Below are 10,443 nucleotides of genomic sequence, written 5' to 3'. Positions count from 1 at the left end.
TATCCCAGGGTCACCTGATCTGGCCAGCCAACCACTGCTATCGACGTGTAAGGGTACCACGTCATGCTGGGTGGAGTGCAGAGTCTCCTGGCTTGTGATTGGCTCTGTTTCTGGCCGCCAAAAAGCAAAACGGCGGGAGCTGCCATTTTCTCGAGCGGGCGAAGTATTCGTCCGAGCAACGAGCAGTTTCGAGTACGCTAATGCTCGACCGAGCATCAAGCTCGGACGAGCATGTTCGCTCATCTCTAATGTGAAGGCTCGGTTGGCCGACTTGGCAGCTGGGAGGCCAGCTGGCATACAGCGGCCGGGCCGACAGAACGATTTACATGTGCCTTTACAAATTAAAATTTGAATTGTTAATTAAATAAAGCTGTGACCATCTTTTATACCCAACAAAAAAGTGAGTCTGTGCGTTTTATGGTTATGTGTTTTATAAAGGGGTTTCATTAAAGGGCCTGAGAGATGTTATTAAGTTTGTTAGCTCATGCCACCCAGTCTGTTTTTTTCATATTTCGATTGATAGTTTGAAACTTTTTCTGCAACTTTGATGTCTCCAGAACTATCGACCAATGGTGTGGACATGCATTGTTTTGTTTTTATTATGTTTAATGTGTATGTATCTTAGCTCTTGACATTAAAATTGGGTACATTGACACCGAGAAATTACAGAATAATTGTGTATTTTTAAACCATTGGTCATTTAGCATTTTGTCTGCAGTATACAGACTTTAGGGTGCTGATAAATTTAGTATACATTATATTTCTATTTAAACTGTAGGTAAAATAGGTATGTATAGGCACGTAAAATATAAGTACACCAACACAGAGTGGATCTCCTGTGACACCTTAATGACGCAGGCTGAAAAGGCTTTAATGACCAGAGCATTTGTAACGAATTTTCGTATAAAGGCAGTTTAAGGGTCATAACGCCTTAAACCTCAGTATATAGGTACCCCCGGCTACGGCGCTACTTGCAGCCTCCTCCTCGCCCCCATGCTTCTTCTCCTCCACGACGCCAGCAGCGTGATTACACATATACCATTGATTACTACTGAGAGACAGGACGGTGCTCCTGATGGTGGGAGGCAAGGGTGTTGCCCTAGGGCAGTGGTGGCGAACCTATGGCACGGGTGCCAGAGGCGGCACTCAGAGCCCTTTCTGTGGGCACTTGGCCCATCGCCCCAGCACACCAGACAGGACTCAAAGAATCTTCCTGCAGTTGCAAGCCACTTAAAAGATGCGGCTTTCATGTCATATTTCGATACTTGCTTCTCTACTTAGAACTGTAGGAAGAGGGAGTATGAGTAGACAGGGCTGAATTATCTTTGGAGGACCTTCTGCTGGCCCCACGATTCTCTGTGTACAGAGGGACACTGGAAAGAAGCCAAAATGATGCAAATTTTCCATCTTTCTACTGTGTTGCTGTCCTCAGGAGGCCAATCTGATATAAAGTTGTTGAAGAACAGGGAGCAATAATACTGCTTTAATTTTTGGTTGGCACCTCACGATAAATAAGGGCACTCGGCGGCTTAAAGGTTTGCCATCACTGCCCTAGGGAATCCTCTACTCCTCAAACCGGGCCTCCCACAGAGTATAAGCTTTGGCTTCATAGGAGTTCTCTGCTGGGGAGGTCTAGTGCTGCAGATTACTGAGGCTTTTCTTCATCAGACAACTCCTCTGGGGGCAAAGACAATTGTGATTACGAGCGTGAAAAAAGTCCCATGAGAATAAATTGCAAGCACAGTTTGTGTCGGTACAGTAGCTTTAATCCAATATGTTATGGTAGGTCTGACATGTCTATGTATTCAAGAATATTCATAGATGATAGATTATTGTGTTTGCTATTATCACTCTGTGTTTCTTAAATGGACCTTGATTAGTTATAGAAATATACTAGTTGCATTTTCATATTCCATCTTCAGAGCTTCCTGTGTAATTTCTTCTTTTCAGACATCACATATCGGTAGAAAGGCAGTAACAAAGGAATAAAAAGTGAATTTTCTGCTACAACCCAATTCAGCATGAAATGTGCTAACAGCTTAGGGAACATGAATTAATCATGACAAACCACATGTCAACATTTACAACAGTTGTACTTTTTCACCGGAGGACAAGAATCTGATCCTGTGTACACAGTTTTCCTATAAGAGATGCCAGGATGTCACTTTATGTACATTATTTAATTATTCATTGATACAAGTGGGAAAAATCATGTCAATTCTCAAGCAATTCTCTCCTTTATTACTTTATCTTTGCTTATTGCCTTGTAGATATCATATCCTAATAGGAGCTAAAATGTAGAAACAAATTGATAACATTTGTCATTTTTAGATTAAACGACTGCAATAAAATTACCTGCTTTTGTTGTTAGGAGTAAGCAATGTTTTTTTGAGTCGTCGTGTTCTCATATGTTTCTTTTTTTTTTTTTTAATTAATTTTGTATTTTTTGTTTCTATTAACAATTTGAGATTAGGCAAGTGCCAATGCAAGGAAACCATACGGTTACACACAAATCTTTTTAACAGATCCATAGGCATCTAGGAGGCCAGAAAAAGAGTCTCCTAATGTAGCCCTCATCCACCCCTGTGGGTCATGGGTCAGCAGGGTGAAGCAAAAGAAAAGAGTTTGGAACAAAACAACTTACAGTACATTCTAGAGAATTCCAACAGCAGCAACTGAGTATCATACAGATAACATATACTTAAAGAATGGCAAATCTGTCAATGGCTGGCTGTGGTAGTCAGCCCATATCCAGCGATCTCTGTGTGGCTGAAATCTGTATTATTTTTGTAGAGGAGCTGGATGAGCTCTGCTACATAGGCAGCCGTAATTTGGCACAAGCTTCTTGGTGCCAAGGATGATCCTCGGGGCATTTAGAAGAACCTCCATCCTATCCCCTGACATGTGGTGAGAGAGGCATGAGAACACACACTATTGGCAAAGCCAAGTTTCTATACAAGCAGCTAACTAGACTACCCAACCTGTTTCCTGACAGGTGGTGAGTGGATAAATTTTAGGAGAAATCAGACAATGACAAGCATGCCTTTTATAAATGTAACCTCTTTTACACAGTTTCTATAAAGATAATGTCAATAGAGAACACTTCAACTCTTACATAGCATAATATATACATACTGTATATTGGTAGAGAACAACACTGACTTCTGCCTCTTGGTTGTAGTGTTGTATCATAAGTGGGGCACAGCATTAGAGTAACATATTCTACTGCTGTGCCCCACTTATGATAAATTTGCATAACCTATGAAAATGCAGCTTTAACTAAAGGGATGAATGATGTAATTATATACCAGGTGAGTGTGGGCCAATAGAAAGACACAAAAGAAAGAGTTGTTGGGACCAGTAGGGTGATCAATCGCATCTGGACCCACTTCCAAGAAATCCCTAATTAATTAATGCTGTGGCCCAACTCTATAGCACTACACATGTGATTAGGGGCATATAAAAAATAATTAATTCAGAAAAATTCTTTCAGTAGTAGAATGAGTCTTACCGCACACATAATGATATTTACAGTAGCAATGGAGAAAAAACGTACTCACTGTAGACCTATGGATTTGCCCCAAGGTTCCAATTTGCTCTTTGTAAATGTCACTCTCTATCCACAATGAATAATTCATTGTTTCATTACTTTGTGTAATTGAAATGTCAACCATATTTTTCTGTTGCGTAAGGTGATTATTAGAAAAATTTGAGACTGGATAAAAATTCCTTCCACTCTTTTTTTTTTTTTTTTTTACGGGATTCCTCAAAAAATGAATTATATCATTACAATAAGAGCCAACGACAATATGGAGCTGGAAAATGTTCTTAGGGTTATTCTACAGATTTCATTAAAGGGAACCTGTCACCAGGGACCTCATTTTCACTAAAGACAGATTGTAAAAGCCCATGACATTGCAAAAATGCCTCTCTGCCTTTTCTAAGCATTTGCATTACAATATAATTGTGTCTTATAAATTACTCTTGCATCCTGACAGAATCCTGGGGTAGTCACAGGGGCTGGACTTTGGTTTGGATGCTTTTCAAAAAAACAACATGTGACTTGTTTGAGCTGCAGGCTGCCTCCATCTTTGTGCTCCTGTACAGCTTTGTCCCTCCCCCACTGATGTCAGCTCACCAGCTCTGAGAAGGAGCAGGAGGTGGAGCTGTACAGGAGCACAAAGGTGGGGGCCAAGCTCTGAGGAGTGAGTAACAGACAAGTCACATGTTGTTTTTTGAAATGCATCCAAGTCCAGCCCCTGTGACTACCGCAGGATGTTGTCATGGAGCAAGAGCAAGTTATAATACACAATTATATTGCAATGCAAATGCCTAAAACCCTGTCACAGGTTCCCTTTATCCCGAATAAAATGAGCAAACGGGTCATATCTGAAATAGCCTACATGTGGAATTTCCAATTTGATACAACATTAAGCAGCCAAGTCTAGTGAACCTTAATACAATTATTATCAATGCTACTTTTATTGGTGGTGAAGTGAATAAATTCCATAAAATACTAAACCTGTTCTAATTTTTTCCAAAAAATGAAATGTTCACAGTAACAAAGAACAACGGGATAAAGAAATGTATTTTTTTGGCCTGGCAATATCATAATCAGAATCCATTAAAATCCTTGTTATATATTGTGTAAATGAATATATCAAGATCAACCAATACCAAATTCAACTTGATTTATGAAAAAAAGTCTAAGACATTCACAACAAAATGGGGCACATTTACTTACCCGGTCCTGTCACGATCCAGCGGTGCGTTCTCCGTCGAGGATTCGGGTCTTCCGGCGATTCACTAAGGTCCGGTCGCCCGATATCCTCCAGGTGTCGCTGCTGCGCTGAAGTTCGCCGGAGTTCATCATTCTATCCTGGGTGCAGGTAAGTGCGTGTCAATTCCGCGGTTTTTCTGAATCCGTCGGATTTTCCGACGGCCACGCCCCCAATTTCCGTCGCATGCATGCCAGCGCCGGTGCGCCACAATCCGATCACTTGCGACAAAACCCAGGGGCAATTCAGCGCAAACCGGTCATTTTCGGGAAACCCGACGAAAAAGAGAGATTCGGTCCTTAGTAAATGACCCCCAATATTTCTTGTCTGGTACTTGTGTATATCCATGGAGTAGTTGGAGTTGGACTGTGTTTGGACCGGAGGTAAAGATTAGTGATTAGTGGACCCATTAAAAATCAGGGTCTGCTGAACCCGAATTTTAAAACCCTGTTCACAAACCAAGACCCTCCCTACCAGTGACACTTGTGATTGGCGTTAACTGGCTGGTGTTAACTGTATAAATGCTGCTGGCAAAGCTGCCAGCATCATTTAAATGACTCAGACCGTACACATGCTAGCCCTGACATCCAAGCAGCACTGGGCATTGACATTTTGGGGAGGATCATTGATCCTGATGACCTCATTGGGGACTAACGATTCTCCCCAAAATGGCGGTGCCCCGTGTCTCCAGCATGCCAGTTCTGATGTGCAGGGTTAAGCCAGCACCAATTGCAGGCAGTAATGCTGGTTGAGGTTGAGTTTGAGTCAAACCGCACCCAGTCCCGAACTTCCTATGAAATTGGTGGTTCGATTTGGGGGAATCTGAACCTGCAAAATGCACCATGAACCCATACTTTCATACTAATCTTGGACAACCCTTTGAACCCACCCACACTCTCATAAATGCTTTACTATTTTCTGTAGTTTTCAAGATTTTTTTAAAATCTATAACTATAAACACAGAGCAAAGTCAACAGGAGACAACAATAAAATAGAGAAGTGTTCAGACTAGTAAGGACAGAATGTAACCTAAGAACAAAATCAGCACATCCTCAGCCATATTTTATGGAAAGTGGATGAAGCTGAAGCATGAACAGGCACAAATGTTACAATGTAATTTCCTAGTTACACACAATTTATTTCCAATAAAAACATTAAATTATACTTGTAACGGTACTCTCTCCAAGTTTACTGTACTCACCTGTCAAAACAGAAAATCTGCTCTGCAATTGTGAGATTTATTTTTTTAGTCATTCATACAACACTGACAGTGGTACATACATTACATCTTAAAATGTTAACTGCAGGTTATAACTGATAGGAATAAGAACTGAAAGAGAAAAATGGAAGCAAATATATCTCCTGGTAGACCACAGATTAATCAGTTGTATCGGTGATCTGTTTCTATAAAATCTGTTCTTCTCGTCAATGGTATGGAGTGCAAATTATAAGGTGAGACTCTGATTGTGATAGCAAAAATGTGGCATAGATAAAACGTTCATCTTCATATATGAAGATTCCTCTAATTTTTACCACTGTGATCTCAAGGAAAAGGGAATATATGGAAGAGAAATAATGGAAGCGCCTCATGTGTAAAACCTTAGTTTAAAATTACCCAAACCAATACAATACGTTACGCTCACCTTTACTTGTGTACGGATTGTACGACATGTATAAGAGTTTTATTCACACTTTGTTTGGGCTACTCATCCCGGGATCCTTGGCGTTCGTGTAGAGAGGGTATAGATGCTTTGCAAGAGAGGTTTCCCAGGGAACATCAGCACCAATCACTCATGGACTACATAAACGAACCCTATATTTGGTTCAGATAACAATAGCTAGTAAAACGCTTTTTGAGCCCAGCACGGGGCTCTTCATCAGTTACATATAACATGTACACTTAGACATACAGGAAGTTTATTTATAATACTTGGCTGTAAAAGTCCTGATATCATCAGTATAGTCAACACACATATCGCTGGTATTGTACACACAAGCGTAGTAGTCCTCATTTATTAAAACCTACCAATGCAGTATATACGTATCTCGGACAAATTAGCCCATAGTCGTGTATCCGGAGAACGTTATCGTTAATGGATCCCATGGGTTAAATGTGGAGAGGTTTTCATGCATATAATAAATAAATATAATAATAAAATCCATCATTCTAAGCATTATACGTAATACATTAAGTATTCTATATAAACTTCCTGTACGTCTAAGTGTGCATGCTACATGTTACTGTTGAAGAGCCCCGGCTGAGCTCAAAAAGCGTTTTACTAGTTATTTTTATCTGAACCAAATAAATAGTTATTTTTATGAAGTCCACAAGTTATTGGCGCCAATGTTCCCTGGGAAACCACTCTTTCAAATCATCTATACCACTGTGATCTGAAATACCGTTATTAGAGATGAGCGAACACTAAAATGCTCGGGTACTCGTTATTCGAGACGAACTTTTCCCGATGCTCGAGTGCTCGTCTCGAATAACGAACCCCATTGAAGTCAATGGGAGACTCGAGCATTTTTCAAGGGGACCAAGGCTCTGCACAGGGAAGCTTGGCCAAACACCTGGGAACCTCAGAAAAGGATGGAAACACCACGGAAATGGACAGGAAACAGCAGGGGCAGCATGCATGGATGCCTCTGAGGCTGCATAATCGCAACATTATGCCAAAATTATGGGCAACAGCATGGCCATGACAGAGTGACATAATGAAGCTAGATAGCATCTAAAACATCCAATAATTGACCCTGACACTATAGGGGACGGCATGCAGAGGCAGCGGCAGCAGGCTAGAGAGTGTCATGGCGACATACCCTAAATGGACTCAGGCTTCAAACCAATGGGTGGCAGAGAGGAACCAAAGGAGGTGAGCAAGAAGCGCTCAAATAATATCGGTACATGATAAAAGTTTGCCAGTATATTTTGTGGATTACACAGCAGGGTGGCGACAAAGTTAACATGGAAGCCATGAAAACAACCCAAAATTCTGCCTGACACAGCTCGTTTGATAAGGGGACCATGTATGGAGGCAGTGAACTAGTAGTAGATTAAAGGTGCTGCAGTTAAAACTATGTTAGTTGGATCTTGGCATGGAGCTGGCGCTCCGCTGCCAGGCGAGTTTTCGCCAATCCAAGCCCCTGTCTATAGGCTACTCCCCAAACAGCACTTCTAAGAACCTTTTGTATAAGATCAAGTGTAGTAGCGTTCTTATAAGTTTAGGATATGGCGGGTGAGTGGAATGTAAACAGCTGCGCAAGAAGCGCTGAAATAATATCGGTAAATGATAAAAGTTTGCCAGTATTTTTTGTGGATTACACAGCAGGGTGGCGACAAAGTTAACAAGTTTGTTGTGGAAGCCATGAAAACAACCCAAAATTCTGCCTGACACAGCTCGTTTGATAAGGGGACCATGTATGCTTACAGTTCATGCCAGTCGCTGCACTGGCTGCCAGTCTCCTTTCGAATACAGTTTAAAATAATAATAACCCTCATCCATAAAGCTCTGTATAATGCTGCACCCCCCTACCTCTCCTCTCTTATCTCAGTCTATCGCCCAACCCGTGCTCTTAGATCCGCCAGTGATCTTAGATTAACCTCTACCCTAGTGCGGACCTCCCACTCGCGTCTCCAAGACTTCTCTAGAGCTGCACCAATTCTATGGAATGCTCTGCCCCGGACTATCAGACTAATACCTAACCTCCAAAGTTTCAAACGTGGTCTTAAAACCCATTTCTTTAGGCAAGCCTATAACACTCATTAACTGCATGAAGTTTTAACTCTTCTACTAACCCGTCCTGTGTCGTCCTCCCATCTGTTATCCAGCAACCAACAGGCACCAGACTTCTCTGCAGTCCCATTCACCCTGGACCTGGTATATAAGATGACGGCTGAGTGGTTCAAGCGACAGCAATTCCATTTATTATATTTTGTTCTATTCCCTAAGAAGAATGGCTTGACCATTAAATATTCTTTTACCTCGTGTTACCCCATCATCTTCATAAACCGTAAGCTCTGGCGAGCAGGGACCTCACTCCTGTTGTTCCATACAAATGTTGTGCTCTGTTACATTACATTTGTATTTGTTTCCTATGATTTGTAAAGCGCTACAGAATATGATGACGCTATATAAATAAAGATTATTATTATTATTATTATGGAGGCAGTGAACTAGTAGTAGATTAAAGGTGCTGCAGTTAAAACTATGTTAGTTGGATCTTGGGATGGAGCTGGCGCTCTGCAGCCAGGCGAGCTTTCGCCAATCCAAGCCCCTGTCTCTAGGCTACTCCCCAAACAGCACTTCTAAGAACCTTTTGTATAAGATCAAGTGTAGTAGCGTTCTTATAAGTTTGGGATATGGCGGGTGAGGGGAATGTAAACAGCTGCGCAAGAAGCGCTGAAATAATATCGGTTAATCATAAAAGTTTGCCAGTATATTTTGTGGATAACACAGCAGGGTGGCGACAAAGTTAACAACTTTGATGTGGAATCCATGAAAACAACCCAAATTTCTGCCTGACACACCTCGTTTGATAAGGGGAGGATGTATGGAGGCAGCTATATGGACGACTTTTGGAGGTAGCAATGGAGACAACGTGTGGAGGCTGCTATGGAGACAATTTAATTTGGATAGTGCCTGTATGTGGCAGTCCCAAAAAGTTTTCAAACCAGAGGAGCAGGTAGGTGTCCCTCCAGAAAAATGGAATAGATTGAGTGCATGTATGTGGCAGTCCCAAAAAGTTTTCAAACCAGAGGAGCAGGTAGGTGTCCCTCCAGAAAAATGGAATAGATTGAGTGCCTGTATGTGGCAGTCCCAAAAATGTTTCAAACCAGAGGAGCAGGTAGGTGGCCCTCCAGTAAAATGGAATAGATTGAGTGCCTGTATGTGGCAGTCCCAAAAAGTTTTCAAACCAGAGGAGCAGGTAGGTGTCCCTCCAGAAAAATGGAATAGATTGAGTGCCTGTATGTGGCAGTCCCAAAAATTTTTCAAACCAGAGGGGCAGGTAGGTGGCCCTCCAGAAAAATGGAATAGATTGAGTGCCTGTATGTGGCAGTCCCAAAAATGTTTCAAACCAGAGGAGCAGGTAGGTGGCCCTCCAGTAAAATGGAATAGATTGAGTGCCTGTATGTGGCAGTCCCAAAAAGTTTTCAAACCAGAGGAGCAGGTAGGTGTCCCTCCAGAAAAATGGAATAGATTGAGTGCCTGTATGTGGCAGTCCCAAAAAATTTTCAAACCAGAGGAGCAGGTAGGTGGCCCTCCAGAAAAATGGAATAGATTGAGTGCCTGTATGTGGCAGTCCCAAAAAGTTTTCAAACCAGAGGAGCAGGTAGGTGTCCCTCCAGAAAAATGGAATAGATTGAGTGCCTGTATGTGGCAGTCCCAAAAATGTTTCAAACCAGAGGAGCAGGTAGGTGGCCCTCCAGTAAAATGGAATAGATTGAGTGCCTGTATGTGGCAGTCCCAAAAAGTTTTCAAACCAGAGGAGCAGGTAGGTGTCCCTCCAGAAAAATGGAATAGATTGAGTGCATGTATGTGGCAGTCCCAAAAAGTTTTCAAACCAGAGGAGCAGGTAGGTGGCCCTCCAGAAAAATGGAATAGATTGAGTGCCTGTATGTGGCAGTCCCAAAAAGTTTTCAAACCAGAGGAGCAGGTAGGTGTCC

The sequence above is a fragment of the Engystomops pustulosus genome, chromosome 11, assembly GCF_040894005.1.
Source record: "Engystomops pustulosus chromosome 11, aEngPut4.maternal, whole genome shotgun sequence".
Taxonomy (NCBI): Eukaryota; Metazoa; Chordata; class Amphibia; order Anura; family Leptodactylidae; genus Engystomops; species Engystomops pustulosus.
The sequence above is the reverse complement of the archived record's forward strand: the minus strand, read 5'-3'. Positions refer to the sequence as shown.